The sequence below is a fragment of the Ruditapes philippinarum genome, unplaced genomic scaffold (genome assembly GCF_026571515.1).
Source record: "Ruditapes philippinarum isolate M1 unplaced genomic scaffold, ASM2657151v2 ctg5723_1_1_1_1, whole genome shotgun sequence".
Taxonomy (NCBI): domain Eukaryota; kingdom Metazoa; phylum Mollusca; class Bivalvia; order Venerida; family Veneridae; genus Ruditapes; species Ruditapes philippinarum.
In genome coordinates this window covers 22,762-31,113 of record NW_026855791.1, presented here as the reverse complement: position 1 = coordinate 31,113, position 8,352 = coordinate 22,762, and the positions used below count along the sequence as shown (strand labels likewise).

At 31.0% G+C, this 8,352-nt stretch overlaps 2 long non-coding RNA genes across 2 annotated transcripts; one reads left to right on the top strand and one right to left on the bottom strand.

Annotated features, from left to right (window-relative positions):
- Nucleotides 1-3,761: 3,761 nt before the first annotated feature.
- Nucleotides 3,762-5,370, top strand: LOC132744401 (uncharacterized). Its single transcript, XR_009627694.1, has 3 exons — nt 3,762-4,006; nt 4,383-4,468; nt 4,877-5,370. It is a non-coding gene; the product is annotated as an uncharacterized LOC132744401 (long non-coding RNA).
- A 994-nt stretch (nt 5,371-6,364) lies between these two features.
- Nucleotides 6,365-8,043, bottom strand: LOC132744400 (uncharacterized). The gene is made up of 3 exons (XR_009627693.1): nt 7,879-8,043; nt 7,390-7,501; nt 6,365-7,071 (listed from the first exon to the last, which is right to left on the bottom strand). It is a non-coding gene; the product is annotated as an uncharacterized LOC132744400 (long non-coding RNA).
- Nucleotides 8,044-8,352: the final 309 nt, after the last annotated feature.

The window sequence follows — 8,352 nt, the reverse complement described above, 5'->3', positions numbered from 1 at the left end:
ACTGAAACTATTCAGTGTTAACCTTTTGTAAATTGCATATTGCATATTTGTAGCCAAAATAATGGTTACATACATTTCAACAAAAGTATGAGTGCTGAAACTGAAAATTAATTTTTTTTCTAACATTCAAGAGAGATAACTTTGTCCAAAAATCTGGAAAGAAAGTGATCCCTCGGAAGCATTAATCACAACAAAATTACATAAGAATTGCAGACTCGGTTTGATTAAGTCTGTACATGAGGGATAATGAATAAGTGCAACATCCCTCACGCCCCCTAGCACTGGCTTGAACGGTACTTAATTCTCAACACTTAATAGTGCTGGTATCAATGATCCCGAATGACCAGAAAAATCATTGAACCACCACCAAATTCGAACTTGAACTGCTTATTCCTATTAAATATGTGTCTATATGTCAAATTTGAGTTGAATGTGTACAACCATTGTGGAGATAATGCACGGAAACTGAAAATTTCATTTTTTTGCAAAGTTAAAGGGCATAACCCTGTATAAAATCATCGAACCATGACAAAATTTGAACTCGACCTGCCCTTTTGTTTGTCGCATCTATATGTCAAATTTGAGTTGAATGTGTAATATCCTAGAGGAGATAATGAACCGAAACTGAAAATTTCATATGATTTTTAAAGTGAAAGGGACATAACTCTCCCAAAAATCATCGAACCATGACAAAATTTGAACTTGACCTGCGCATTTGTTTGACATATCCATATGTCAAATTTGAGTTAAATGTATAACACTGTTGGGGGAAATAATGAAAAGAAACGGTAAATTTCGTATTATTTTCAAAGTGTAAGGGGCATTACTCTGCAAAAAATCATTGACCTATGACCAAATTCGAACTTGGCCTGCGCATTTCTTTGACGTATCCATATGTTAAATTTGAGTTAAATGGGTAAAACTGGGAGATAATGAACGGAAACTGAAAATTTCATATTTTTTTCAAAGTGAAAGGGGCATTACCCTGCCAAAAATTATTGAACCATGACCAAATTTGAACTTGACCTGTGCATTCCTTTGACGTATCCATATGTCAAGTTTGAGTTGAATGTGTAATACCGTTGGGGAGATAATGAACGGGAACTGAAAATTTCATATTATTTTCAAAGTAAAAGGGGCATAACTCTGCCAGAAATGATCGAACCATGACCAAATTCGAACTTGACATGCATTTTCTCATGAGATATCCATATGTTAATTTTGAGTTGAATGTGTGCAACCGTTACTAAGAAAATGAACGGAAACTGATGATTACCTAATGACGGACGGACGGAATGACGGAACAGGGTAACACTATATGCCCCAGCCGTTATATGACGGGGGCATAAAAAATCTTCCAAAATTGTTTAACAAGAGTAAGTAGGCAAAGGATGCATATATGGATGTGTGTGATCATCTTGCTTTGATGGATATCTTCGGGCGATAATAAAAAAGACGTGCAGCAAACAAATATAAACTTTTCATAATTTATAAAAGCTTATGCTAGAAAGGCTTGCAAGGTTCAGATTAACCGAAAAAAATCAGCATTCCACACAATCTTGCGTTCATTGAACGCCGCCTTCCTTGTTGATCTTGTTTATCATATTTTGATATAATCATTGGTCAGTCGGTGCAATAAACTGATAAAATTTATTCTCCAATAACATCTCTTGAGAAATTGTGTTTTATAAAATAGGATTTTTAACACAATCCGTCTGTCTGTTCACTCCCTGAGGCTTAGACATGCTTATTGTGACAAAGCAATTCATCTTAAATGATTTTTGTTAATACTGTTATATTTTTTTGTTTCGTCTGGGTCATTGATTCATAAAATTTATTTTGTGAAAGTCTGATTGCTGCTTAAGGTACAATACCCCTTATGGGCACTATCAGTGAATACAAAATATATACAAAGTTGCGATGTTGTACCAAATTTCTGTACCTTGCGGGTAAACACATACATGTACCTGTTAAAATAAGATAATTTAAATTTCAACACAGTTGAAAGTTACTTTAACTTATTTTAACAACATCTTTCATATTTTAGGTTGTGCACAAGGATAATACTACCTTCAGTCGCGTGAGATATATTGCACTGTTTATTTATAATAATAAAATGTCATAAAAATGCTGTGTTATTTCCTTGTTACCTGTTTTGACGAGATTCTCCTTTCTCTAAACGTTAGATTTCCGTCCTTAGCCCAGGATAGATTTCAAGTCATCAATAATATATATATTTAGGATTTTCAACGTTTTTCCGCCATTGTGTCGTAATATAACATTATGGGGTAATAATCTTACATACGTATTTGGATCAAGCCGACCATAAAGACAAGTTAAATGTCAATGTGACAGAAAACATAAGAATAATCTAAAGTAACTTCCCGGAGTATATAAACAATCAAGTTTATACACACATTTATTACATTATTGTCTTAGTAGTTTTTTGAGCACTATCCTGCTTTTGCTTGGTGTTCTGCTGGGCTCATTGCAGGTGGTCCTATGTTGACGGGACCCTTCTTTGATGGTATGTTTTCATAATTTAGTAGAAGGTGGACGTTGTCCTCATAAAACAAAAAACACTAACAAAAAACAAAACAAAAATCAAACAAATAATCAAAAATATGGACATGACTTTTAACCAAAAATGCAGTCGTTTCGACATACTTACGTATAATTTGAAATTTCATTCAGTATGTTTGCGAAGATTTTGGCAATTTCGTAATCATAATTTCTCTTCATCAATAGACAAATTATTGTAGATAAGGTAGTTGACTCAAAATAGAATCCCTAAAGAAAGTCCAACACAATAAAATTGAAAATGTTGCAGATTGAGCCTGTTCTGTAATTTTGGTCTGATTAATGCTTCCGAGGGATCACTTTGTTTCCAGATTTTTTTCTGAAATAAGGAAAAGTACAAATTTGCCTACACAATGATTTGAAGAGCCTTCATGTCTTTAAAAGCATAAGATTGTAAACAAAGGCGATGGCGTTCCGGATCAGAGTATAATTCGTCCAGAATAAATAACTGATACTTTTCAAAGTGATAGACAATTCAATTTAGAACAAGCGTATCATATCTATTGATCATGTTCTGTAAAAACATTCCTTTCAGAATTCAGATTAAGCATATCATATTTATATAAGAAAGATGGAAAGATGGATAAAGTGAGTCAGGTGCATTTCTATTTGCTGTATCAAAACAAACTTAATATTTATAAAATAGAGAAACAGAAGAAAGCCCAACACGGCAAAATTGAAAATGTTACTTTGTAACTTCTAATTTTGACTTAAATTTTGGGCGTTTAATGTGGGACTGCATTTAGTGAACTTGTCCTTGATATTTAGATACTATTGTCTTACATACAAATAGATGAATACAATTTCGATTGGATTACTCTAGGCGCAGACAATAATAACAGTTATTTGATCGTTTTGTCAAACATAAGTTGCTAGCAAATTGCGTTTGGTAAATCAAAAATAAATCACCAAGACATTCAACTTTGATAATTATGAAGGGGCGAACGTTTACAACAAATGCAAATCTTATGTTCAGATCTTACAATTTTGATTTACAATTTGGTGACTTATTTACTAATTTCAACAATTGACTAGTGAGCCATTGAATATGATGTGATATTCACCGGCAAAATTTGATTTCATATTGACCACGGCGATAGCCGAGGTCAATATAATATTTTGCCGGGAATATCACAACATAATTATATTGAATATGATGTGGTATTCACCGGCAGAATAGGGTATGTAAGTCTCGTCATGTGACTTGCGAGATTTCACGATATTTTGCACTTCCGGGTACAAACAAATATCAACAACATTGCTTATCTATATTGGGTATAACTTGTATGCCGGTGGGAAAGTAAAACTTACATGGAAAAGCAAATGAAATGTGGAAATTGGCAGAGTTCTTTGTTTTGTAACGAAATGCAAATGGTTTCATCTTGTGAACAAGTATCAATGAAAGACAACTTCGTATAATCTTCAGGTGGGTGTGTCATTTCAAATTCAGTTTATCCCAATAAATGTTGTCATATTTTCATTTCCATGTAAATCTAATAAATTTATTTTTTGATACAACATCATTCGCATCTGACACCATACTGGTGAATTTGATTTTATCAATTTTCTATAGCGCTACCTGATTATCTCTCAGAAGTATATAATGTTTAGAAATTTCGGACAGCGCATATTTCGGATAAACGTTTCAATGTGATTATCAGTGTGTTTTAGTTGAATATATTTTCTTCCAACTGAAAATATTATTTATTTATAATAATTATCTTTATAAAGCACAAACAGTCAAGCTGTATATCACCAATGTATATTGTCATAAAATTCAATGAAATATTTTGCTCCTGTAGATATTTTGACTGAGGACAGTGGTGAGATGAAAGACGTCAGTATCCATTGTAAATACACATGCATGCTCTGCTGTAAAATCGTTTTGGTAAGAAATATATACTTAAAGCTACTTAAACTACATTAATGAAAAATAAATATTATTGTATAACATATAATGTTCTCGTTTTTGTAAATAATTACAGTGTAGCTAAATAAACAAACAGTATGGCATATGTAGTTAATTTATGTTAAATACTGTTTAAAGTATTTTTCTCAAGTAAGTGGGTCATATTTTTTAGTTTAATCATGTTCGGTAAATGGTTAAAAGAACTTAGTCACTATCACATTTTTTAAAGATCAGTTGTCAAAGCAAATCTACAAAAGCTATGACACCAAGAAGTGTTTCTTCCTTTTCAACATTATTTTCTATGCATGACAATATGATAATGATTGAAATTTATAGCTGACCAATTATTATTGCTTTCAACTCATGATTAATTTTCTTTATATACAGGTATGTTATTTCATGGTTGGATCTTGAGTACTTGTCATGGCTCTTGATTTATTTTGGAGTGTTCACCATCAGATTAGAAATCAAATAGTGATACCACCAGGCATAGTTGAAAGGAAATGTCAATACACAGTCTTGGGGTACATAGTGGTAAAGACATGGCAGTCCATTACAGATTTTGACTGAATCAAAGCTTCTTAAAGCTCCATGTCTTGTGTAAACTGTCTGACTGAATGTTTGTATTCTCATAAAAACTAAGGGTGAAGACACTTCAAAGATATATGTCAGTGTAAAAATGTTAAACAAAATATTTGTCTTTGTTAGAAATAAATAACCTGCCATTATTAGAAATAAATAACCTGTCATTTGTAACTTTGTATTAACTTAATTATTCAAAGATAATTTATCTTCTGCAAATGGCTGCCCAAAACAGTTTCAACCAGGCATCATGTAGTTTTAAAACAGTTAAGATAAATTTGTTATAAATAGACTTGTAAATTAACAGGAATGGTAAAAAGATAAATGTCAGCATTAAAATGTTTCTATCTTGATTGAGTTTCATTTCATATTATCACCATGATCACTGCAATTGTGAAAGTAATGTAATCTTTAACCATTATTTAAATATCATAAATATCATCTCAAAGAAAAACTTCTTTCTGAGGCAAGATGTGTAAAATTCCTTCCAGTTATAGCCTTTCACTGCTCTTAGAAAAGCCATGATTTGCATTGAACATGGCAGGTAGTAATACCAGAGTAAACAATATTAATGCAATTCATCTGTGTTGAGTATTCTGTAGCAAAACACTAGCTTGCTAGCCCTTGTAAGCCCAAGTCTCTCTTTTAATTGGATAAGACTTGCAATTCTGCATTCCTTGAAGATTTTAGTATCAGAGGGGTAGTTATTACATACCATATACTTCTTTGGGTTTCAAATTACCTGTTTTATAATGTATTGAACCTGTTGACATTTTGACCAAAGTGAATTATCTATACAATACATGCAAAACTTAGGGTTTGCACTTGATACAAAAACAATTACATCACTGATACATAATATACCAATTGGAACTGTTTCAAATTGTCAATGTTTAAAAAAAAAAAAAAAAAAAAAAAAAAAAAAAAACACACAATGCTTTTAACTTTTGTCCATGTACATATGTGTAAATGTAGTCATTGAAGAGCTGTCAAGAACTTTTCATCAATATTATTTAGATAGTATCTATTTCGATTTCAGGACAGACAAAATTCAAATGACATGCATTGTATTTCATATAGTCAATGCTTGCATATTCAAGCAATCTAGCCATTGCTGTTAGAGAATTAAAGTACACAGTGACACTTATTTTTGCAGATGAACTCTTATGATCAAGCACTGCTATAAATATATGCCAAATAGTAGAAACAAAAAAACAGTTTCATAAGTTTAATAAACTTTTATTTTTACACAATTTTATAGTGCACTGCTTAGCATATAATCACACTGATTTTCCAGTGGAAGAAAAACTTCAGGAAAGCACTTGGAATTATTATTAGTTATTTGGACAATGTAACTTTTCACTGTGAGTGTCTACTGATACAAGAATAAGAGTATTTCCTTTTACAAATGTAAAGACTTTGAAATTAACATGAACAAATAATCATAGAGTTATAAATCATATTCTAATTGAAAAATGTTCAGCTTGATATCAAAGCTTTGATTGCAAATTTGTGAACTTATCAATGATTACCTCACAATATTAGTAGTAGATGATATATAATATTTTTGCTAATCTTTACTTCATAGTCATTTAATGTCCATAATGTCATATGACTCTACTGTGATTCTATGAAAACACCTTATCTCTGGTGTGTTATCAGCTTTGGTATATATATAGAGTATCTAGTTTTAATACTTAAAACTGCAATGAAATGTGGATATTTTACTCTGTTTCTATCATTGTGACATTAACATGTTAACAAGATCATAGTGTCAAACACCATAAAATCATACTCTTTATACATTAAGATTTTTGTGCTGGATGTCATTCATCTTCTTCAGGAAAGTACATTTGACTATTTTCAGTGGCTTATATTAAACTAATATTTCACTGTAACTGTGTGTTCTCTGATATCATTCTCAAATTAAGGAACTGGAAGATGGTAGTTGCAATAAAGGTCTTCATGGACAAATCCTCCTTCATCTTTTCCCTTTTTATCTGCAGAATGAAAAATCAATAAATCTGTTACTCTAGATATATATTTACATTACATTTAATAAGCTGGTCATAATTGACAGAAAAATTTCATATTTGAAGTAAATAAACATTGAAGATAAACAACAACACATAATATATAACAGTCAAAAATATTGATCTTCTTGAATGTGAAACATGACTATTTTTAATGTTTTATTTACTTATCAATTATCATGCAGTGAAATCCAAAAGTTATTAAATTATAATAACATATTTTGATAATTGTTTATCTTTCCGATCTCAACTAAAAATTAATCCAACTATTTTACATGTATTTACCTTTGATGTATAGATATTTCAGGATCATAGGCAGTGCAATCAGTTGATTAATGGTCCATATTGAACAACTGTATATTCTATATACTTGTCATATACCTCCTTGTCTATACATCTGAAATGGTTTAATCAAATATTATATTTTTTAATTCAATCATTATTTGCTAGGTACTTTATTAACATGTATATATAATTGAAAAAGGAACAAGAATAAAATGGAAAGGAAAAAATATCCGAATTACTGTGCAATGTCCGAATTTTGTATAACTTTAATATACACTAGAATTAAAGTGTTTCTGCATTGTTTATTTCAATAAGTTAAAATGGTTTGAATTAATTTCTCACATCAGTAGTTAAAACAATACTAAAAGCTAAACAACTAGAATTCACTACCTTGACAAAACATCCGAAACAATTGTCACTATCCGAAAATAAACTAGTTTTATTAAACTCTATAAATCCCTCATTTTTTCCGTCAGATAATTGACCTACCTGCATTTTTTGACCCGCGCTATCCATTCCTTCAAATCTGAAGAGGACCGAAACAAATTTAACTTCTATATCCCTCGAGTTCTTCGGGTTACCTATATGCGTAACGGTAAATAAGTCTGCCGATGTACCCGGAAGTGGTAAATCGAAAGTGAAAGTAAACGAGACTTACAGGCCCTATTTCATTCGCCGAGATCAATATGACATTTTGCCGGTGAATATCACCCCATATTTAATGGCTCACTAATCAATTGCTGATTTAATGAATAGTGTCATATTCAAAAGCTGACTGGTAAATAATTGATTTAATATATGTTTAAGATAATTAAAACCACAAAACACCTGTAAAACTATTAATTAAATATTTGATAAACAACATGATACAAGTCACAAAAAAGTATCACAATAGTAAAATACCACAGTGATTACTGACACAAAGGTACTATAACTAAATCTAAAATCGTTATTAGTTTTTTA